This window comes from Oxyura jamaicensis, chromosome 2, assembly GCF_011077185.1.
Source record: "Oxyura jamaicensis isolate SHBP4307 breed ruddy duck chromosome 2, BPBGC_Ojam_1.0, whole genome shotgun sequence".
Classification (NCBI taxonomy): domain Eukaryota; kingdom Metazoa; phylum Chordata; class Aves; order Anseriformes; family Anatidae; genus Oxyura; species Oxyura jamaicensis.
In genome coordinates this window covers 120,207,978-120,232,855 of record NC_048894.1, presented here as the reverse complement: position 1 = coordinate 120,232,855, position 24,878 = coordinate 120,207,978, and the positions used below count along the sequence as shown (strand labels likewise).

At 35.8% G+C, this 24,878-nt stretch overlaps 2 long non-coding RNA genes across 2 annotated transcripts in view; both read left to right on the top strand.

The window, feature by feature from the left end:
- The window catches only part of LOC118163101, a 34,506-nt gene extending 24,312 nt beyond the window's left edge, over positions 1 to 10,194 (top strand). The window contains exon 2 of the long non-coding RNA XR_004748850.1: positions 8,693 to 10,194. This is a non-coding gene — a long non-coding RNA (uncharacterized LOC118163101). The remainder of the gene's footprint in view (positions 1 to 8,692) is intronic.
- Positions 10,195 to 15,992: 5,798 nt separating this feature from the next.
- LOC118163102 lies at positions 15,993 to 23,355 on the top strand. Its single transcript, XR_004748851.1, has 2 exons — positions 15,993 to 16,127; positions 21,609 to 23,355. It is a non-coding gene; the product is annotated as an uncharacterized LOC118163102 (long non-coding RNA).
- The last annotated feature ends 1,523 nt before the right edge of the window (positions 23,356 to 24,878 follow it).

The window sequence follows — 24,878 nt, the reverse complement described above, 5'->3', positions numbered from 1 at the left end:
ATGTTTTTTTTTTTTTTTTTCTTTCTATTTTATAATAAAAAAAATATTTTTTTTGTTTAAAAAAAAAAAAAATTTTTTTTGAAACTTTAAAACCTGAAAAAAAAAAAAAAAAAAAAAAAAAAAAAAAAGGAGAGAGGTTTTCCAGGAACATAATGAATAGCTTGTCAATTTTGTGTAATTTCAGATGCAGTATTTTAAACTTATTACTCAAATATCCTATATGAGAGACAGCATCATCTGCCTTCCACTAGCCACATCACTAAAGTGTCCCTTTCTGGATTTTCTTATCCTTGTATTTACCTTTTGGCATTATTTATCTCATGCTCTCTTCCTCAAGAGAGTCTCTGCTGTCAACTCTTCTGACTTTTCCTCTAACAACATGGTCTTCATTCAGTTTGTATTATATTTATATTGCAATTAACCACCTTACTCCTCTTCTGAAATACTGTGCTTATTTGTTTTTATGGTTATACTTACAAATGCCTGAGGACAAAGAACAGTTCCTTACTGTTGATAATGATAATTCTTACAAGACTGCAAACAAATTTTAGAGCATATCTGATTTCCAACACATTTGTACTTTTAAAAAACTCTTATTTCTATTACTACATTTTTTAAAATTATTTTTATGATTTTAACATTGGTTCATTCCTATCTACATCAGTTCAGAAACTGAGAAAGTTGTGTGTCTTACGTATATTAGAAGCTTTTAATCTTTGTTGAATTTTTCTTGAGTGTAATTACCCAAGTTTCTTTGTCCTGAGCAGTCAAAATAAATCATCTGTCTGAACCCTCAAAATCTGAAAGACAAGAAGAACATTGCCTTAAAATTGAACTTTGAAGCACGGGACCTCGGATTCTTTAGAGGTGCTAGAACAACGATTTATGTTCCAAAGACAGTGATGACACAGGAACACAGAATATTTGTAAAACTATTTTAGCTACTGTCAGCCAGGAGGCCTGTCAAAAGATAACTGAGCCACAGAAGAAGTTCCACCACAGCTACTCCACTTTTCATTTTTCAAGATGCCCTCCAGTATTGACTGGCTTCACTTCCGTCTTTTTGATAGCACAGCTATTGTAGCCAACCATGTTTTTGGCATTGACCTCAGATAGAATGACAGCTGGGTGGAGACCATTTCTGCTAACTATGGCACTTGAGCTTGTGATCTCACTTCACGTGGACTTTTGAAAAGTGTGGTGGTTGTGCTGTGCTTTCTTTAGTGGTGTGTTTTACCCAGCCATTGGTGGCCAAAACAACCACTGTTTTGGAGATAAGCCTGATAGTTTTTCAGATTTGACAGAGTGTTAGTTGGTTTTCAGATGTATTGATATTATAGTAATGATGTTCTTCTAAATGTGTTTAGAACTCAGATAAGGCCTTGAAATACACCTGGAATCAACTGGTTCATAGCATCTCTGGACAACCTAAACAGTCAGCATGATACAGGCACAAAGTAAGCTTTAAATAATGCAAAAGCCACTAGAATTCAGTGTTGTGTTGAGTGAAATAGAAGAAAGAGTGTTGAATCTTGTCTTGGTACCTTTATTCCCAGCTTGTCTACAGCTAAAGTTAACCCACTGAGACAACTTTCTTGGAGCCCTTTGTATATTGTAATAAACTGTTTCTTCCTTTATCTGACTGCTAGAGCAAAGATAGCAATGAGACTGCCCAATAAATGTGTTAGATTTTCAGCGTGCTGTCAACCCTCACTTCATGCTGCAGAGAAATTTCATGATTTTTGTTTCATTATAGCTATTGCATGTGGGATCAGCCAGGTTTTGTATTTTCCCCAGCAATCACTCAAGACTATAGAATTCTTTTTCTTTTCTGTTGGAAAAAATAGCCATAATGTCTGTCTTTGTGTTACCATTTTGGTATATTCATATCTTCTGTATCTTTAAATGTACCACCCATCTAACCCAATTGCCTTTCAATTCAGGAAATTCTACTACAGTTCAAAGAACAGAAAAATTATAATCACACAGTCAGAAGAGCATGCCTTTTTATTAAAATAAAACAAACAAACAACTGGCCTACATCAAATGTAATCAACTATACTACTAAAAATCAAAATAACTGCATCAGAATCTTAAAGGAGCTTATAATTCTGCATAAAAATGATTCAAAGTAATTTTAATAAATATTTTGCCAGTGTGGGTAGGTATAACTTTGCTTGTCAGCACATCTGTATTTTTCTCTCATCTAATAAACTAGCTAGGACAGTGCAGCAAAGGAACATTATAATATTAACAATGTTGCTGGAAAGCTCTGTGCTTTAGAATGAATTAACTTTCACTGCACTACAGAACATACAAAATAAAATTGGCTCTGCTCAGAAAAGCAAATTTAACCCCTTAGGAGCAGCTAAGCTCTACTAATATTTTGACAACTGTCTTTGAACATCCTTTGGATGGGAGTCAAGGAAGTAGCTGATACATTTGGCAAGTCTGGAAGAAAACACACAACCACCACCACAAAAAAAAAAAAAAAAAAAAAAAAAAAAAAGAGGAACTTTTTTATTTTATGCAAAATGTTACAACTTGGGAATGTGCCAAGAGACAGTAGTCAGGTTCCAGAAGTACCGAGGGGTTAATGTTGTGGAAGTAGAAATGAGACATGTATCTTATTATCCAAATATTCATTAATTCTAGAAAGAGCAATCCTCTTCTGTGGTTGCATCCAAGTTTTGGTTTTCTTCCTCTTAAAAATATATCGGGTAAATGATGGAAAAATGGTTCAGTGAAAATCTGAGGGCTGATAAGTACTTGACTTCTTCTGCATTAGTCCATGTAGAAAGGTTCATTGGAGAAACTTTCATTATCCCACTGGTTTCCATGGGATATCCTAAGCACTTTTTCTCTGAGGTGAGAATACTGTGTGGGACAGATGCTTTTGTGGTATGGACAGAAAAGCAAGAATTGGGACAACTTAGGACCTTTTGGAAATGTTGTAATATAGATGATATCTATATATATATTTAATTACTGGACTATAGCTATCTAGACATCTAAAAGAGAAATATTCCACATAGTAGATTTTTTTTTCAATTAAATTTGGTAATTAAGAATATATTTTCATTGAAACAAAACAAAATATATTGACAATATTATTTTACTATGGAAGGATTTTCCATGGAAGGATTTTCCTTGGATTTTAGGGGTTTTGGGAGGCTGAGAGGGTTATCATTTTATGTGATAGTTATTTTATATATTTTCTGTGTTAAAAAAATTAAATCTTCAGCCTGACATACCTCACATGGGTTAATTTTCTTCTTTATACTTCACACTACTAATTTCCTCTGCTTTTAAACAGTGTTTATTCATTTCAAATGCCATGGGAAATCTGGAGAGGGTGATATGTCTAATACTGCTAAGTTGCTGTTTATCCTTAAGGTTTGCTATACTGTGTTTTTGTGGATTTCTAATCTCTGGCTTTTGTATTTTCTAATACTTATAAAAGAGTAAATAAATTTTAATGTGATGCTTTTTACTTGGTCTGTTTTTGTTATTGTATTTTATTCTCTCAAGAAAATTAAAGAGCCAAATACATATATGAGGAGGAAGAATAGAAACTCACTTGGTAAAATGTGTTGTGTTGCAAGGATTCTCTAGTGTATTCTCTAGTGTACAGAAGACTGAAAAGAGACAAGTGATTTCCAACTGTAATCCATTTTTATTTTTTATTTATTTTTTACTAAAAACTCTATTTAGATATTTTCTAATGCAAAGCTTTGCTTAGCCAGCTCAGACTTGCTAGCCTTACAAAATTTAAAAGTTTTAATGTTCTGTAGGTTTTATATCTCCAGAATTTCTCCTGCTTCCTAATGGAACAAATTATCCAGTCTGTTTTCCTACCCTGGGCTAATTAAAACACTGTTTTTTTCTTTTATTTCTTTCAATAAATCTCTCAGTCCTCTCTTTGCTGACTATTTCTGTCTCATATCTTCATTTTAAACCTACCCTTTGCTGAAATGATTCTTTGGAGAACTTACTGGACTAATTTGATTATTAGTGTTGAGATCTATTCTTCATTTCTTACAAAGATTCACTTGCAATTACATTTCATTCTTTGTCACATAAAATGGCTCACTTCAAAGCTAGCAAATCTGTTTGCTTGATCAGCTTTACTTTATATCCTGCTTATCCAGATAAATATCCTGCTTTTAAGAGTCTGTGAGATGTATCTGTCATATGCAAATAGAAATATATGTACAAGCAACAGAATTTACAAGACAGCCTAGTATGTAAAAATATAAATATACAAATAAAAAATATTTTAAATTACTAGTTTCCGTGTCTCATCCAAAAATCTAATTGGGCCCATAAAATTTTAGTCTACTTACTTTTCATGAAATAGAAGTAATTGTTTCTTTCTTACACTTTTTATTCTCTTCTCTTCTCTTCTCTTCTCTTCTCTTCTCTTCTCTTCTCTTCTCTTCTCTTCTCTTCTCTTCTCTTCTCTACTAACTTCATGTACTTTCTCTGCCTTTTTGTATGTTAGTTAAAAAAGAAAAAGGATTTACTCTGAAAGTAATACAATTTATCCTTTATGAATACATCAGTGTGCCCTCAAGAAAAATCCCTGACTTACTTCTGTCATGTATAGCAAAACACTGGTAATTTATACTACTCACAATGTGTTAGGTGCTGTATATCTCTTCTAGAACTAGAACTCTCCTAACTCTCCTAGAACTGCTTAAACAGAAATGAAGTTCCCAAGAAAATACTGAGAGGTTGTACTTTCTCAGGAAAACACTGAAATGGAAAAGTGATCTATCTTCAAGTCTTCTGGAATAGTCTTAAACTGGACAGTTGTTAATACCATAACTGAAAACAGGTGCATGAGTTATTTCAACACTTTACCTTGCCCTTATTATATCATTACCACAGAAAAACCCTGATGAAGTCAAGTTCTGAAAAAGGTTGTTGAGAATACTTGTGAGAGTCTATGGTAAGTGTTTATTATCACTATGATTGCAAAACTAATTTTCATTATTGGAATGAAGTTCACAACAACAGAATTGAGAGGAATGGAAAGGCTTACTGCTTGCATTAAGATTAGTGCTAAAAAAAATTAAGATCTGATGAAGCAGACTGGATCAGTTCTGATATTCCTGCTGGGTGGCTGTGTGATCTTGGTCCTGTTTCTGTAAGGATATGTACATAGACTTCAGTGCACCTTTTTATAATACAGAAATAATTTTCACAGGATTATTTTTTTATTATTATTATTTTTTTTTTTGGCATGTAACTGTAATCTGTAACTCAGAAGAAACTCTCAAAGATTTATATACATATATGGGCAATTGGAATTCATCTCATTACTACATTTTTGTTAATTACCCTGGAGACTATGTTGTCCTCCAGTCGTGAACAAGTAGCATGATTATACACAATGACATAATACTTAATAATAATTGATCTATTTTTTTTTTTTATTTCATCACCTCAGTATCCTTAGCTTAATAATATTTGTTTATCTTTTTTTTTTCTCTGAAATCCTGAAACCCTCTTATTAACTCTCTTACAATGCAACAATATGACATGAGCAAAGAAGACCTGCTTTATTTTGTAAGCAACTTGCTTGTTTTTAATAATGAATTAATTGCTAAAGTAATTGTAGTTTTTCATCTGTGTCTGGTGTTTTCATCTTTATTCCCATCTCCTTTTATTTCCCATTCATTCTCTGCCTCTAAGTTTAATCTTTTTCAACTTCAACACTAAGAAACACAAATGTGCCAATGAACAATAAACTTGAGTCAGTCATAGGGTTAGTTTTTCTTTTATCTGTGATTACAACAGCTGCTCTAAACACACAGCACCCTCATCAATGAAGACTTAATACACTAGAATGTAGTCAATTAGATGACTGATGAGAGGATTATCTTGGTTCTTATCAGATACCTGTCAGTAACTACAACCTCTGATCCTCAGTGACTTTTTAATTTATATATTCTTCCTCAGAATTATTTCTTATACTGACGTCTTAGCTGTTCCAATGAACCTTCTTGTGACTTCGGTGTTTACACATTGCTGGTGATTGACCCACTACACAATTATTAGTCAGTAGCATTTATGTATCTTCAGGAGACAAAAATTATGTGGACTTTGTTCATTTGTTAAGACTGACTTTTGGAAGAAGTATATTTCCCTTGTGAAAGTAGAAAAACACTAACAGAAGTGAATCTACCACTGATCCACTTCAGCCTTAGACTAAGAGCTATTGGGAAATCTGTGTGGTTTGATATGTACTTTTATATTGTAGTTGCTGTATACATTACAGATTTCATATTCTTATCTTCCTTGGCATCATCCATGTCTGGATAGCGTAGACCGTATCAGGCAATTATTGTTCTTAGTTTTCTCATGGGCTCTTCCCTAACAGTACCTAACAATTGTATAACAATATAGACAGATGATTCCTAAATGCTCCAATTTTATTTATATATTACAGTCTTTTTTACTCTTGAATCTCCCCCCCCCCCCCCTTTTTTTTTATTTTTAATGATTTATCTAAAAGATTTTTATTTTCTTTTTTTTTTTTTCCCTATAAATATTTGGTCAGGATATGAAAAACAAATGTGAAAAAAATCTCCAATCTGAGGAAAATATCTCATCTGAGAGTCAGAAAAGGTATGGAAATTGTTAGTTTAATTGGTTACCTACCTTGAGTGCATCTAAATCCAGAAGCAGGATTAAAAAAAAAAATAAATCTGCATATTAATGTTTGTTTTGCTAAATGTCATCTTTCTTTTCTTGAGTGTGTGCAAAAGTTTGGAGAGGAGAAAGACTGGGAAAAAAATGCCAAAGGGATATGACCACTTGAAGAACAATAAACTTTGTATTTGTCTTTTTGCCCTAAGGATGCTCTGACATCTCAGGGCTCCTTGTTTGTAGGTTTTGAAGGCAATCTGCATTTTCATGAACTGTCAGACATGATTGCCAAAGGTGATGATATTATGGCAATGAGATTGTGACAAAAAGATTTGATTCTGTGTGAGAAACCTTCATGTGCGTTGTCAGAAAATGTGAAGAATTTGAAACTATAGGCAATGAGATCAGACATAAAATTTCTAACCTAAAAATTGCAACTGTGTGACTTTATTTATTTATTTTCCATCACAGAATAAACTCACAGTAAAAATAAATGGGAATGAATGGAAAGAACATTAGGAATTTTGTATTGAAAGTCTTTTCTCTGGTTGAGAGAGCTACCTTGTAAATATTGCCTTTTAAAATGGCTACCTCAAATGCTTGGAGCTCAGAACATCCCCTCCCAGTTATGTCTATCAAAGCAAATAATAAGCAGAGCTCTTGCTGTGCCACTTTTTCCATTATGCTTGTCAATGAAGAAGCAGAATAAAATTCTCAAGATGTGAGAAAAATGGAACATATTTAGTTAGAGGGATCTTGGATTCACTTATAAAGTATATATTTTCTTTGAAAATGTTAAATTGTTTGAGAGACAGGAACTGAGAATAACAGCTTTTATTTTCTAAACACCAATTACATGTGAGTGAAAAATATGTATCTGTGTAACTCAAAGAATAGACTTAATTTTTTGAAGGATCACACAGATAAGCACTTCAGGGAAAGGTACAGATGGTTGCATGTACACCCCGTAAACTCATGGGTGTTATGGCAAAGGCCAAATCCTTTGACAGAAGTATTTGCTTGTTCCTGTACATATACATACAGCTTTGTTTTGGTTTAGAATTCTGTAGGCATAATGAGCTTCAGTTGCACATAAGGGCAGAAATAGGGGCATCCACCAAAAGCATTGTAGTGTCTGTAAAATAGAATACAAACTGTGTTCTCTTAAATTAAATTAAAACTTAAAATGTACCTAAATAGTCCTGTTTTATTTTGAGAAAATATTTTAATGGAGATCTGGTCTGCAGCAACGTATGCTGTCTGGTGTGGATGTATTTTGTTATGGTTTCTTGGTTTGCAATTCTTCTGGCAGAAAACCTGTGCCTGATTTCTGAACTTAGCTCTGCTGGCAGACATTCCTCCCTAGCCTGTTAAACCAGCTTCTGAATAACAGCTGATTTCACATTTTAAGCATCAATATGTAACCACGTAGCTGAAATCAGAATCAAGCGTCTTCAATCAAAAATGTTAAAAAATAAGAAAAAGCAGTCATCCCCCCACCCTCCAGCTCTCTGGCTGCCTGCCATTTTGTAAAGATATTTCAGTCTCTGTAGCTCAGGCCTTTTTTTTTCTAATGCCTCCTTGTGCACACTTCTTCTCATGTGTCTTTCTCTTTGCTACGGGCATAGTGCACCTGTTTGAAAGGGGCATATTACTATTTTTTTTTTTTTTTTTTTTTTTATAATTTTCCAACTGCTAGCCCTGTTGGCAGGAATCCGTCTTCAACAGCTGAGAAAGCAGAAATGCTAAAACTCTTTTGCTACTTAGAGAGCTACCTTCAAGTTTGTGAGGTTCCGTGTGATGCTACCAGAACTTGCTTCCCTCAGATTCTCTCTCTGAAGCTGGAATTCTGGCAGTAGTGTTGATTCCCACTTGTGTAATGAGAGGGTCATGTTTCTGAGGGATATCCAGTCAAGGGCATGGATAACCTTTTCCTGACCTGCTGCTTACTTCTTCAACTTTGTCAACACTCTTTATAAAAATATGGGATTTATTCCTTATTGCAGAATTTGATATACCCATTTTTCTTTTTCAGAGCTCAAATCCATATGGCATTTACTTCCTGCTGATACCTCCACTCCAGGAATCTCTTCAGAAAACTAACCAAGACTCAGAAAGAAATACATAACATGTTCTTTGCTCTGTGTTCTCACATACCTAAGCCCCATTTGCAAAATCAGAACCCCAGAGAATACTTTGGTGAAGACCAGGAAATTCTAACTCCAGTTCAACCTTAGTGTTGAAGAATTTCCTATTCTGGTAGTCACTGAAATGAATCAACCTTCTGTGCTGCATGCCTCGCAGAAGCACTACTCCCTAAATGCATTCATATCCCCCTGGACTACAGATGCCAAGCCACAGTTCTTCTGTGCTACCAGCAGTAAAGTTTGTGAAGTTGGGGCATAGCTAGTAATTTTGCAGACTATGTTTAACCAAAGCACAGTACTGCTCATAGTTCCACAGCTCTCCTGGCTCTAAAGGGCTGAAAAAGTAGCACAAACATACTCCATTTGATAAAGAAGATGTGATTTTGAATACACAAAGGAAACAGTTCTTTGGAGTAGGAAAGTACATTTTAATCTGGTGACTCTCAGCAAACAACTTCACACTGGATGAAGACAAACTAGATGACAATTCTACTATTCTGGCAATGAGTTCATGAGGAAAAGGAAAAACAGAAAATCCATTCATACACACTCTTTACTAAAATGACACAACTTGCTTTCCTGCCACCCCCTCCCCCCCATTTGATGCCTGTCCTTTTGTTGTCTCAGTCTTTTTCATATTAAGTTCCTACATTAGTCATGTGCTTTTCAGAGCATCTGATTGTATTTTAGCCCACGCAAAATCAATTTTAGGATGGTGCCCCCATGAAAGATTTACGAAGATGCCTCTGTGAGAGGTGGCTGCTTCCAGATGTGAGTATAGCACTAGTACAACCACCTCTGCATTTTAAATTTTTACAAACATGTGGTTTCCATTTTGGTAAATTCTACATGTCAGTCAGTTCAAAAGACCTGATACATTTTATATTACAGTTATTCAATAATAGGCATTGTCCTGGCATAGTTCCAGCCCAAGGGCAAGAGAAAGTGTTCTGACTATGTTGGGATTTGTTCAGCTCTTCTTCTTAAGTCTACAACATCCTGATGAGCCATATACACAATAAAATCAAAGTCAGTCACAGGATGATCTTTAGGTGGTGAACATCTTGAAAACAAACAAATAAAAGAATAAAAAAGGAAGTGTGGGGGAAGGGTGTGCAGTAGGATAAAAATCTACAAGTATGGATGGAAAAAATAAGAATATGAACTTCTTGTCCATGGTAAAAAGGGCATTTCAGCAGGAAGTATTGAGATTATGCATTGGCAAAAGTAATGGTGCATTGAAATTAATTGCCATTAGTAAGCATTTATCACTGGAGGATTTTTATGAAGAAGATACAGAAATCAATAGAGCTGTTGCTGTTTGGAAGAGGAGGTTGAGGTAGATAACATCATACATTCTGTTTGGTCATAGATGGCGGAATAAAAAAAAAGAACACAAACACACACACACAAAACCAACAACACCCTTGTGGTTTGGCCAGAAGGCCTAGTTAGAAACCTGTAGTTTGCAAAGTACTCCTGCAATGGATAGAAAGTGTAGGGAAGCAGGAGGGTCATTTGGTACTAATATTTCTTACAAAGTCTCTCTGAGGTATTCTTAATGTACCATGTATAGTATCTATAGAAACAGAATATATTATTATACACTTACTTGTATATACACTTACATGATGTGCAAGGTGAATAAACATAATGCTTGAAAATACATTTTACATGTGCATATATGCCATCTCAAACAGAAGAGCCACTCAGCTTGGCTGTGTATTTCCTTCTCAGAGAATTAGATGGGAGATAGAGAAAGAAACCCTGGCAATGCTCTTAGTTTGAAAGGTGACCATTTCTCACATTCACATTGGAAGGGAATAGGTTGTAGCTATGATGAACACATAACCAAGAAACACTGTTTCAGGAAGAGAGAACAGCAGAGGCAGGATTTTGTTGTATATGTCATCAACTGTCTCTAGTGAACTGTATGTGTTTTAGATCATGTGTTTTAGATCATACTATGTTACAGTAGATCATCTCTGTAGAGCAGAATTTGACCTGGTATTGGATTATAGCTCCTTATAGTTATTTAACATATTAACTTGACTATATTTACCAGCATTTCCATATCGCATATGGGCACAAGCTATTGCAGATACAGCAGCATGTGTAGATACCCTGGAGAACCTGCACCCAGAGACATGTTTAAGTACTTTCTGATGAACATAAGGAATGTTTGGTGCTGGGTGTATGTTCCCTTTGGCATGTCCAATTCAGGACCTTTCTTGCAAGGAAAAGGTAGCAGAGAGCTGTTTCACTGCCTTAGGCAAGAATATGAACCTTCCCAAGTTTGCTGTGCAATCAGTACTTCTGTGCAATATGTGTATTATGTGTAGCTCTGCTATCCACCAATTCAATTTTTTCATATTTCCATCACTTAAGATAGCAAGCTAATTGTTTTTATTTCTGCTATTTGTTTTTCAAAATTATTTTTTCCTTTATCTTTTTCTCTTTCTTTAATTTGTTTTCTTCTGTTCATACTCTTATGTCCTATGTGCTATATGTTTCTGTTTTTCTCAAGTCATTTGGGATATGTTCCTGAAGTTTAACAGTGTAAGACTACTTACCTCAGCTGACAACCACAGATAAAATTAGAATTGTAGCTGTAGAAGATTGGCTTGGTGTTTTGATTCTTCATCAAAACAAAGCAAAATTAGATTACTTGCTTCATTTTTATGCTATAAAATGGAGAGAGTAATTAATTTATATTTTGAGACAAAAGGAAGTTGCATTTAAAATGAAGGTAGACTCTTTCCAAGAAAAAAGAATCTGTTCAATCAAATTTGTATCTTTCTGTCAAAGAAAATGTGGAGTAGAAAATTTTCATCCAGTTCACTTCTGTTTCCTGTCCATTCTCATGGGATTAAACTTCTTATTCCAAACAGAAGAAAAAGAGCTAAAATCCCCAAATCATACATTTCAACTTCCTGCCATATGTCAGTGAATTTTTCCTTCAGTTTTCTTTTATTGCAGCTGACTTATATTTTTCTTCTTGTATGTTCAATAATTTTAAGTGGCCTGTAACTCCTCTCAGAAACCTCTGTTTTTATCAGCAATTCTTGATACCCAAAAAGTAACCCCCCAAATATGATACCTACTAATTTCAGTGTTTAGTTTCTCAGCAAAATAAACAAACAAACAAAAAGCAAACAAACATCCCTCCAAATAAGAGTATTTTACTTTTCATCAGCATTTTTTTTCAAGAGAGAAAGATATTTTCATACTCATATTCCAGTAATATACTTTTATATAATTTTCTCTTAAATTAAATAAAGATTATGAAAAGGCAATCTTATTGATTCTACATTATTCTGACATCTGTCATCACAGGACACTATGATATTTGAATCTTTTGAATTGCTGTCTTTATTTTTGCATTTCCACTGTGGTTTAATAGCTAATGGGAGTAGTGGTCATACACAATTATATCTTTACTTTCCCTGTTTAATTCATATTTCATTTGATCCTCTGTCTTCACTTTTAATATGATAAATTTCATACTGTCTATGTTATAATAATGTTTATCCTTAAATAAATTGCCTATTTATTTTCTCATAGCTGTAGGTACCATTTTTTCTCTCATAGGCCAGAATACTGTGGAGTAAAAATTCTTGTCTACTATGGTTGCAGCATAGAGAAATTCTGTATTTTATTCATTCAGAAGTTCAATAGTTAATGAGCTTTCGTGATACTGCAACACCATGAAAAGATTGTTGGTGACATGGATACAACTCAGGATTTAGTACTTTTATACCATTGTTAAAGATGTAGCCTTTAAAAGCACATACTCTCAATGCCTTTTAAATAGATTAGCCTATTCAGAAAACATTTTCCTCTAACTAGACTGTCCTGGACTGGCCATTGTTTTGCAGCCCACAGACAAAGGCTGAATGATTAACAGTAACTACTGAATGTGAGATATACTGATGGATATACCATGAGAAAATACCCCAAAGTAGTTATCTGACACAAGAACATAAGGACATGGTAAACTTATATCTCTGTAGTCTTAAAACAAATATTTCTATGAAGTTGTGTTTCCCTTCATGTTGCACTTGGTTGTCTATCACTTATGAAACATCCAGCTCACACCATGACTTTCCCCTCCATAGGTACAGCTTCCTCCCTGTAGCTGACTATTTTCACAAAAACAGTAAGAAATTGCTGTGTGACAGCTGAGCTCTACCAGCTGAAGTTCATTCCAGTGAAACTGGCCAACAGTTTTAAAAGTTAGTAGGGTATGCTCATTGAGATTCAACAGGAACAGGTGCAAAGCACTACATTTAGTACAGAATAATCAGTTGTCCAAAGATAGGCTGAACTATAGATACCTAACTAGCTAGCAAAAGCAGATCTGTAGATTAGTGTTGATCACAAGTTAAACAATGCCTCACTATTCAGAAAGACAAATATATTAGAGTGGATAAACAGGAATAAACAGGAATATTGCCTGTTAGACAGCCTGAAATATATTCTCTACCTCTCTACCTCTCTACCTACATTTGAGAAAAATCCAGAGAAGAACAAAAAGAAGGCTCAGAGTCTTTACAATGAAACCTCCTGTGATGGTTTTACTCGGGTGGGCGACCGAGCTCCACCACTACCGCTCTCTCACTCCCCCTCCTCAAAGAGGAACAGGGAGAAAATATGATGAAAGGGGCTCAAGGGTTGAGATAAGGACAAGGAGATCATGCAGTAATTATTGTGATGGGCAAAACAGACTCAACATAGGGAGATAGTAAGATTTATTGCCTATTACTAACAAGCTAGAGAAGTGAGAAACAAAGGAAAGAAACCAAAAGCATCTTCCCCCCCCATCCACCCTCTTCCACCTCCTCCCCCCAAGCTGTACAGGGGAACGGGGAAGTGGGGGTTATGGTCAGTCTATAGCAATTCTTCTCTGCCGCTCCTTCTCAGTCACTCTCATCCCCTGTGCTGTGGGGTCCCTCCCACGGGATGCAGTCCTTGCTGAACTGATCCAGCGTGGGCTTCCCACAGGCAGCAGCTCTTCAAGAACTGCTCCACATATGGGTCCATACCACGAGGTCCATCCCTCGGGAGCACGCTGCTCCAACCTGGGTCCCCCACAGGCAGCAGCTCCTGCCAGGTCACCTGCTCCTGCGTGGGCTCCTCTCCATGGGTTGCAGGTCCGGCCTGGAATCTGCTCCGGCAGGGGTCTTCCACAGGCCGCAGTCTCCGATGGTACAAGTCCACCTGCTCCACCGTGGTCTCCTCCATGGGCTGCAGTGTGGAACCCCGCTCCACTGTGGCACTCCATGGGCTGCAGGGGGACATCCTGCTTCACCATGGTCCTCACCACAGGCCGCAAGGGACTTCTGCTCCGGCGCCTGGAGCACCTCTCCCCCTTCTTCTTCACTGACCTTGGCGCCTGCAAGGCTGTTCCTCACTCCTCTCACTCTCCCAGCTGCTGTGTGGCACAGTGTTTTTTTTTTTTTTTTTTTTCTTGCCTTAAATATGCTCTCACAGAGGCGCAAACAACATCACTTATTGGCTCAGCTCTGGTCAGCAGTGGGGCCCTTACCAAACATGGGGCAGCTTCTAGATCCTTCTCACAGAAGCCACTCTTATGGCCCCCTTTTACCAAAACCTTGCCACATAAACCCACTAAACCTCCAAGGAAAGTCTGAATAGGCAGTGATATTTGAATATAGAAAGCCTTGAAGGTGGATGTGATATCCGATGTCAAAAGGGTAAAAAGGGTAAAGGAACAAAAAGAAATTACGTTAGATCTCTGTTGGACAGGACAGAAAACAATAGGCTAAAATCACAGTCAGGAAGGTTCGGTTTGGGTAGTATGAAAGCTTTTAATTGCTAAGGAAAATGGAGCACACATTTGGACAAAGTACCATCACAGAAAGTCTTTAAGATAGAACTAGACACATGTGAGTGGGAAAAGTTTAAGGGAGTGTTGATCATTCCTTGGAGGAGAAAGGTTTACATGTGCTCTTGGGCTCTCTTGCCACCCACAATCTACATAGGTTTGTTAATCTGTCATTGATGCACAGACTTGCAAACAGTACAGCTGTTGAGCTTCATCTTGTTAGAGAACTGGGCTAGAAATAAAAGCTGAAGATTTGAAGTGTGTGTCATCTTCCTTCTATACTACTCAGATCTGCTCCTCCTATCTGGTGGTAGGCAAATGGTTAAAATTTGTTGGGGAGCTTGGTATTTGACCTATGGATGCCTGTTATCCAAAACATGAATGAAACAATAAAAGCAGCTGGCAAACAATACAAAAAGTGATTCTGAATATTTTTGTGCTTTAATGCAACAAATCCTATTTTATTGCTGTTAATAGAAGTGTTATTTGCTGTTAAAGGTTAAAAACCCTCAGTCATGTTGTTCCCACAACACATACTGGTTCAAATATAAATAATCTAATCTAGTCTGATTTATTTATTAAATTACATAGTGTGTTTAGGGTCTAACAATTATTCATTGCCTTGCCAGACATCCAGATAGGAAACAGGAATCATACAATGTAGTTCATATGACTTGGATGCATGTTATGAACAATAACCAGTGAACAGTAAATAGCAGAAGCAGAAATCTCTAAATTGAGATGTGTGTTTGAAAATAATTAGTGTAACTACAAATATGGGAATAAGTTTATGATTCATTCACAAATACAAAAGTTATATGCCTTTTAAAATAAGCTATGTCTAATTAATTAGTGACCCAATTCTTATCATGACCAAATTACTCAAAAAATCTTTTGCTGAGGTAGCACGTGAACCCTAAAGTCTGCTTTTTGCATATTCTATCAGCTCAGTGGAACAAGATGGAGCACAGGCAGCATTAAACACGCAGAGGAAGAAAAAAGATAATGTCTTCACCTATTCTGATTTGAATGTGACTGCTGCTTTGGTTTTCATTCTCCAATTATCGGAAGTGATCACACAGAAACTAAGAGCTGATGGAACATCTTTAAGCCAGGTGCTGCCACTTATCAGCTCTACTATCTGCTTTTTGCTCCCACACTAATGAAAAATGATTTCAAAAGAAATGAAGATCCTGTTTCAATAAGATTGGGGAAAAGATGTAACCTAAAAGCTGTCTACAGACTCAGGAATAAGTGAAATGTTTTGACAGGGAAAAATATGTGTTGGCAACATTGCTTGACTCAGATTTCAAAAGTAAAATTGAAACCATACTTCTACAGGGTGCAGACGCTGACAACTGGAAGCCTGTTCTGCAATATATAGTAGTTCAGAATATGCCAGCCAGCTTCTCCTCTCCCCAGTTCCTTTCATGTACAGGACAAATACATTTCAGGGAAAAGAACAGTCTGACTTGGTAAGTTCTTGAAAACAAACAAACAAAATCCAAATCTGACTCTCATCTGACTGCAGAGAATTCAGAGAATACACACAGCATCTGTATTTATAAACTGTCTACATAAAACAGGAATAAAGATGATATTCTTCAGACTTCTGTGGTTGTTCCAGTCTGAACTTGGGCTGAGTCCATCTCTGTGAGCAGTCAGCTTATGTGATGTACAAAACCGGACCCATGAAAGAGTTACAGCTAAAGAATCTAGACTTCAGTTTTTAAAAGGGTGTTTTGAAATAAGGTTGTAAAGATGGGATTTACTAGAACAGTTTGAGCAACAGCTATGGAATGTGAAGTCCCCAGATTTATACAGCCAGGGAAGTATAAACCCTTAAATCTAATGAAGAAACTTAGAAAACAAACATTTTAATGGGTGTGTGCTGTGTACCTAATTTTGTGGTCATGGTCACTGCACGATTGTAATGTGCTGCTTGTTTGTGTGCAATTTGTAAAATAGTTTTAGAACAGAAACTATGAAGGACAAAAACAGTCAAATACCTCACTAAAGCATTCAAAAATAAAATCTAAAGGAAAGGTCATGGGGTCAATAATTCTCTTAGTCTCCTTCCAGTGTGTTCATAAGAGGAGATCTAGAGAAAAAGTTAAGATTCCCTTTCTTGAAACCTATTTCAAGCAAAATAATAATATATATATATATAAAATCTAGAATATTGATTTTTCTCTTTCCTTTTGGACAGGTATTAGTTGTTTCACTATCTTTTCCTTGATTTTTTTTTTTTTTCATTTTCCTCCTGCAACATTATACAAGCTCATATAGGGTCAAAATCCTTAAGGAATTTGTTCGACAACCTTCCTCTAAGGTTTCCCAACACTATATATTAACTTTCTGCTGACATCTGAAGCTTTGTTTCTCAGGGCAGTTAGCAGAGGAGGGAGCATATGTCTGAATCTTTTTTTCAAAGAATCCATTTTGCAGATTCTGTTCCCAAAGAAGTGTATTTATAAGAGATATTTCGGCACTTCCTGATTTGGTTTGTAACACAGATAATGCTATGCTGTATCTCCTGTCTCCATTTTCTGGTGCTGCAGTGCACAGAAGTTTTTGCGTATATACGATTCTTCCCAAAGTATGAACTTGACATGGGAATTGAAATGGTGTGGGTCCATATGCAGATCATATGCAGGTCAGTTAAATACTCCTTCAGTAACCCCTGGGTGATGCTCACCTTCTCTCATGCCAGCACAGGGCTTTGCAGAGCACCCTCCCTTCTGCCCCAGCTGTGTCCGGCAAGCCTGCATCCTGGAGGAATACGAACATGATGATCCAGTTTTGCAAAAAGGGAGCAAAAAGGGCTTCACGGGAATCAACAGTTTCCACAGCACCTTCCCATTCATGTGAGCCATCACAACATCAAGACAACCCTTTGTCATGACCCCACAAACAGTGGTGTTGTACAGCAGCATCCTGAAATGCTGAGAGATTGGTTTTGTAGGCAGCTGTGCTGACACATTTCCCACATATTCTCTTGTTTAATTTCTTCCATGGTTTTCTGGAGTTGAGATAGGTACCAAGTGTCTCAACTTAATTCTTGTGCTCCTTTTTTGAATTTGGTTACTGAAGTACATTATAAGCCTTACCACTAAAGGTACATGTACATTAACTACACAAAACAAACAAACAAACAAAGCCCACAAAAAGTGGGGGAAGTAGCCTAAGAGAAGAGAAGGATGTGAAAGGAGAAGAAAATGAGAAAATTCAGAGCAAATAGAAAACAGGAAAGAGTCAGAAATGAAAGAAAAATTTCTTCCCATTTTAAAGGTCATTTCCATCCTCTGGCTGGCTTCTGTAACAATATTTGTACATACCACCAACACCAACACTTCAAGGGTTATTTTGAAAGAATTGAAAGAATGAGAACATTTTTGGCTGAAAATATTAAAACACTTCAAGTAAAATATTGCTGAAAATCATCTATCAACTTGCTCATTGCAACTGTCTCTCTCTTTCACCTTCTGTGGCTGAGTAGGTCCCTGGATAATAAGGAGGGATGTGTGAGGGATGGTTAAGAAAACTAAAAGTAGGGATAGAAGGTAAAAAAAAAAAAAAAAAAATAAAGCATGAAGGAAGGCGAGGAAGAGGGATGGAACGGACTGAAAGAGAGAAAGTGAGTAGAGATAAAAAAGAATAAGAGATAAATGGGAAAGAACTTGGCTTTCACTTGCACTGAATCCTTTGTACAAATCTGACAGTGAAAAGTTGCTCTTTTTCTTTTTTACCTCTATTCCAATAAATCTAAATTGCAGATAGACCTTTCTGATTCACAGAAGGAAAAAGAAGGAAGAAAAAATAGATATAGAAAAAAAAAAAAGGAAGCAGGAGAAAAAGATAACTAGGGCTAAAAAAATAGTGAAAAAGTACTTATGAACTTCAAACTATTTGATTTCAGTTGTTATTTACAGTTATTAATGGTTTTCTAACTTTACAAACTATACAATGAATATTTGAAAAAAATCCCCAAAACAGAGCTAATGGAAAATTTCACTGTTGTTGTTAGCTTTCAGTCATTTTTACTTTAAATATTAAAAACAAAAATGTGGTTTAAGAGGAGGAAGTATGTTTTAAATAAATAGTTTTAGAGAACAGGAAGAAGGAAAATAGTGACATTACAAATGACATTGTTACATTGGAAAGATGCTACATAAAAGCAATAATAATAACAATACTACTACTAATAATAATAACAATGACAACCAATTACTGAAATTAACATTTTAAAAAGAGGATGGCACCTTATGACAACATCAAAAAATTATATATCACTAAGGGAAAAATTATATGAGTGTTTTTTTTAGAAAGTATGAGAAATGAGGCAGAAAAGAAATACAGAAATGATCTTATAGTGAAAGCTATAAAAACAACCACATATTTTTTGATTCTCTGGCTGAAATGAAGATAATATTTTGAATCCAAATAAACATTTTTTTTGAACTCAAATGAAATATTTTATTTTAATTTGATGTCCTTTGTTTACTTGCAAAATATATCTAATGCAAATTTAGATCAATTTTTAAATGGAATAACATTTTTAAAAGTTATTAAAATGTAAAAAATAAGTCACTCAGATTGTTTTGCAACTCTTTTCCAGGGTTATTTTTTTCCTCATGTTGAATCAGCTACATAAATTTGTCACTATTTACAAATAGTTACAAACGTTCTCGTTTTGCATTCTCTGGCTTGTAAAACAGACGACCTTTTCTGACAGGAGCTGTGTAAAAAGTCAGAGATTTCTTTAAGATTTCATTTTCTGGTCTTTTATTTCTGTTATGTTTCATCATATTTATTCATCAACCTACTGGGAGCATCCAGAAGCCCAAAAGCTTTCCAGATTTAACATCGTGTTTCAAGAACCCTCTTGAACCTCAGTGCTTTCTCCTCCAAGCAGCCAAGCTTTGGCAGTGTGCAGTGGCATGTCCTGACCTTTAGGGAGAGCACCCTCTGCTCCCAGGATGATGATATGGTCTTCTGGGAAAAAAAAAAAAAAAAAAAAAAAAAAAGTTTAAAAAAAATATTGCCTTGACTGGGTGTCTCTGGCAAAGGTTTATTCTATCTGGCTGAGGGTCCTAATTTTCATTTCTCCAGCTTGCTTTTGGAAGTGGCCAGGACACATCTGCTCTGTGCAGCACCAAAGATAGCTTGCAGCTGCCCATGAAAGATCAGTTGAACATACTTTCTTAAACCCTCCTCTGGTGAGGGACCAGGTACTGTTAGGAAGGCAGATTTTATTCCATTTCTTAAATGGAGAAAAGCATCATGCAAACAGGTATAAGTAGCATATGTGGTGGTTGTGGGTGCCTTCAACCTGAAGGGATATTGCTAGAAGCCTGTGCTTCTGCAGGAGCTGGCTGTGCTCCGGTTGCTGTGTCTCTGTCCAACCGATATAACTGATAAACTGTATTGATATAATTCCCCCTGCTCTTTGTTGGTAGATATCAAAACTCTTAAAGTATCAGTATCCCCATTTTAAGTGTATGGAGACTGAGTCTCTGAGATGAAAGTGACTGGCCAGCACTATTTTGGTAGAACCGGAAACTGAGCTTGTGTGTCCCGTTATGATGCCCTGAGCACCAGTTAGCCATTTTTGCTTGCCCCAGACTACTGCACTGTTATTACTGCCACACTCATTTACAGTGTTGTAACGAACATTTTGTATCCTAATTAATTGTTTGAATGCATATATTACACTGGCTGCTCTGAAATGATAAACATATTTCAGGTTTTTGAGCAGGAAAGGCTCAAGTTTGATTTCCTACCAGGCTTATGTCAACTTGCATTGAATTTTTTTTTTTTTAAGTAACTCATGATTTACCGTGGAGTGAGTGGGAATAAGATCATACCTACTGGCTGAATGGTTTTTAAATTGCTTGTTTTCTGTTCCTTGTCTTTCTGTTCCTATTTCGTTAACCTCATGTTTTAAAGTAACTATATGTTATATTTTCAGAAATTCACTATGGGATATATTCTACTCTGAATGTATACATGTAGCTCTTCCTAATACTAGTGGAAGTCATGAACATGTACTGAATAACACAATGCAGTCTGCCTAAATCCTATGGGGAATCCAAGTTCTGACTACAAGAAAAAGAAATCACAGTATTTCAAAATGCCAATTGTAACATTGCAATGAGTTCCAGGCACATGTTTGCCAATAATGAATGGAAGAGTGGAAATACAATATTGGAACTGTCTCCTGCAGAGTGATATCATATATAATCATACATACTGTCAGCCTGCTTGATTATGTTGAGAATTGCAACCGGCTCACTCAAAAACAGAGCAAAATTTCTTATGTCCCCCAGATTTAATTTTCTTGAGAGATGTATAGAGGACGTTAATCGGTTATTACAGCAAAGTAAAAAAAGTGGCTCCTGTATATATTGGCATAATAAACATAGCTTTGTGAATTCCTTTTAGAAAGATAATCACACATTCAGATATATTACTTTCCTTAACTTAGGAAAAAAATTGTTAAAACATCATTCTATCATTTTAATTAATTACCATAATGTTTAATTTAATGCATAAAGCAGCTCACAGTACTAATTATCTTAATTTTGTAAAATCTATGATCACAATTCCATCATTAATCAATATATCAGAAATTCACTCCATTTGCTGTGGTTTGTTACAGGGTGTCTCAATTGATTAGGCTGTGGATTTTTTATGGATCTTGTTTTATAAATTGGACCTAGTCAAGTAAACATAACATTTGGTAATACTTTTCATAGCAACTGTCAAAATGACTTATTGTTTTTCCAGTCCTGCATTCCTTCAGAATTAATAATACCTTTGTGCCCTTTATAACACTTATTATTAAAGCTGTAAAAGTTCTCTATGCTTAATGAGTGGATGTTTCATTATACGTATGGTTTGCTTGACAGACTGAATTTTTTTATAATCTGTTTCTCTTTTCCTCTTGATTGAAGGATTGTAAATATGCAATTAGTAGCTGGAGTAGAAGTAAAAGCAGAAAATGTCAACTGTCAAGTAGCTCCATTGAAAGACACATGATGCTTCAAGCTAAGACAGAAAGACAAAAGCATCTACCAACAAGGATGAAGGCTGCAAAATCTCTCTTTAAATATTCCATTAATCTCTTCCATGAAATAAATACAGTCAATACATCCAGGAATGAGGAATCCACTATCAAAACTGCAGTTTACTTTTTCAATAAAGCTCTGTGTGGTAATAATATACTCCATTGCCAGTAGACATTCTGGATCTCATGTCTGTTATAATTCACAACATATAGCCTTTTATGTTACGTATCGCTGGCCATATCCCAGCAACGTTACCGATTTTCCAAAAATATACATGTGAAAAGAGTGCAAAGCATCATTGTACTCTGTACTATATTTCCATTCTAGACCAAAACTTCTAACTCTGCTTCCAAACAGTAGATTTCTTTTAAGTCCTCTCTACTAAAACCTTTATACATTTTGGCTCTCATATGCGACAGCTGACTCTACTTTAGTCCAGAATTGTGGGAGAAGAATGCTGAAAGGAAGCAAGAGGGTTGTATAGAGATATTCATTTTCATCATCAAGTCAAGCAAAATGCTTTGGTGCAACATGTTATATATCTTAAGGCACTATAAAAGGTCTTAATAATTACAGGAGGCTCCTCTCTAGGCACTCCTAGTTATTCACATTACTAGGGGAGGTTTGTTGTGAGACAAAATTAAAAGAATAAGGCTAGTTTTAACCTATGCATGTAAAGACTTTGCCAAGCCAAGAGAAGCAGAGAGATGAACTCTTGCCTGCACAGCTGCCCTCTTAAACCATCATATTAGCCTTGGCTTAACCTTCATGTGTTTTCTCAAAAGCAGCTACCACAGAGTTCCTCTGGGTTTAATGCTGTGAAAAAAGTGGTTGTTCGATTGTTGTTAAATATTAAAAGGAATAACCTGCCTACCAACAAAAGGTTTTGGTAACTTTCTGGCCATGAAATTAGTGACTCAATTATTATTATTACGTTATATATATATATTTTTAATTTTATTATATTTTTATAACTTTCAAAGAGGTAAAATAAGTGTTTCTATTAATCTTACATTGCAGATTTCCACATGTTACTGGTTATGCATATTCAATTTTATTCTAAGTTTTCACAGTTCTTACCATTTTAGTTTTATCTGTCATGTGTTAGCTAATGTGTCTGTTATGCTTGAGGTATATAATCTAAAAATGGCACATATATCCTGTAATCTAATAGGATAACACCTAAAAATATATCTTAAAAAGCATTTATACAATGTTAGACAGCTGTGGTATTGATCAAAATGGAAAACAAGTGCACTAGTAGTGTCTCCATTACATTATAAATAAATTTTATTCCTGTAAATCCTACTGATGATTCTTTGGTGATTCAGCTGTTTTGCACTGGTAAGACAGGTGAGATTGCTGAGCAGTCTCACATGCCATGGTCTCCTATGGGGCTGGGATCCCAAGCACACTGCTGCAGGTGTGTGTATCCTCTCTGCACCCAGAGTGCTTCACTACCATCATCACAGCTTTTGACAGAGCTCCACGATAACAGATGTGTGGGCTTATATTCTACTTCTTTTCTGGCATGCGATAGATGACACAAAAAATAATCAGGTTTGAAAAGGATTTTTTTATTTTATTTTTAACAGCATAATTAAAAAGTTTCTTGACCTATGTAAAGTCTGAAGTACCTGTCAGCGTCTTTGCTCAGTACTTATTTCCCTCACATTATCTTAACTTTGTTGGCAGGAATCTGTTTTGATATACTAGTTATCATTAATCAAAATGCAGTCAACATAGTCTTAGTACACATTAAAAAACATGGCATACCTTAAAGTAATAAAATGAGACATAGTTTTAAACTGGTTGGTTCCAAATGATCTAGGGAAAAACATTAGAAGAGAATCAACCAGTAACGTGTTGCCAGGGAATGGCAAGTGCAGACTAGCAGCAGAAGCCTGGTGCTGGAAGCCAAAGCCCATCACACTGGCCAAGGCAGTGGCATCTCCTACAGGAACCATGTCCCACCACCCGGCGTGAGTAGAGCAGGACAGGTTGCCTCAATAGAGACTAGAGATCACAGGTAGGGTCAGCATAAATCTGTTTCTTTCATCAGGCGGCCATTGAACTGGAAAGAGATAAGAATATGTTAGAGTTGCTCTTTTATTGTAGTGATGTTTTTTTGTGATATCTGTTTCCACACCTTGCATGAGTTAACCAGAGGTTGACCTAGTTTTTATGAAACAGAAGAATAAAGACAGGCCTATAAATACAGGTCTAGATTTCATCAGGGAAAACTTTTGTGAATTAGTTAATGAAGTCTGATGGACTGAAGAGTTGAGGAATTTGTGTGTGGAGAGAGGGAGGAATTTCCCTAAGACAAGATGCTAAATTGTTTGTACACAAGCAGTAAGAGAAAAAGGAGGGATTAGAGAGCTAATTTGGTAAATGATCACCTGGGAAGTATATTAATATTAAGGAGAAGTCATGTGAGAAATGAAAAAGGCCTGAAGCAGCAAACCATGGGTCAAGACATATAGGCCTTTCGTGAGAAATTCCACAAGTTAAGCTGACTTACTTTGCAAATACCAAGAAATTCTGTATACATAAAGAAAATTCCTAATGAAAAATACTAAGTGCCACTACTTTGTGAGAATGGGCTAGACATTAAAGAAAATCTAACTGAAGACTGGAAACTAACAGAACAGCTCAAACTTGTCCTCAGTAAGAATGATCCACTTTTACTATAAGGATATACTTAATATTAATAAGAATCTCCTGATATATCAGTTTCAACAATCTAGAAGTGACACTAATTTGTGTTTCAAGCTGTAAGTCTATTTTAGCTGTGAAAGATGAGGAGAAAATCCAACATTGATAGATACATGAATCCCCGCTTGCTTCTTGTCTCTGCTGCTTGTTGTGAAATATCAGGCACAGGTCCTTCTCAAAGACAAAACCAAATACACTTAAAATTAGTGCAGAATACCTAACAAAATATTAAATTATTTTGTTTACCATTACTTAAACAGACCTGTTAAACATGAAGGTAAAATGCCATCCAGTCTGAGAAGCAAAAGCAATTTTTATTTAATTTGTAGACAAACAGTGGGCTATTTGTGGCAGAATTATCCTTTTCGTGGTCTAGGGTTTTTAGTTTTTTAAGATGTCTGTTCCTGAATGGAAGTCTGTATTGGAAAGTTGCTCAGC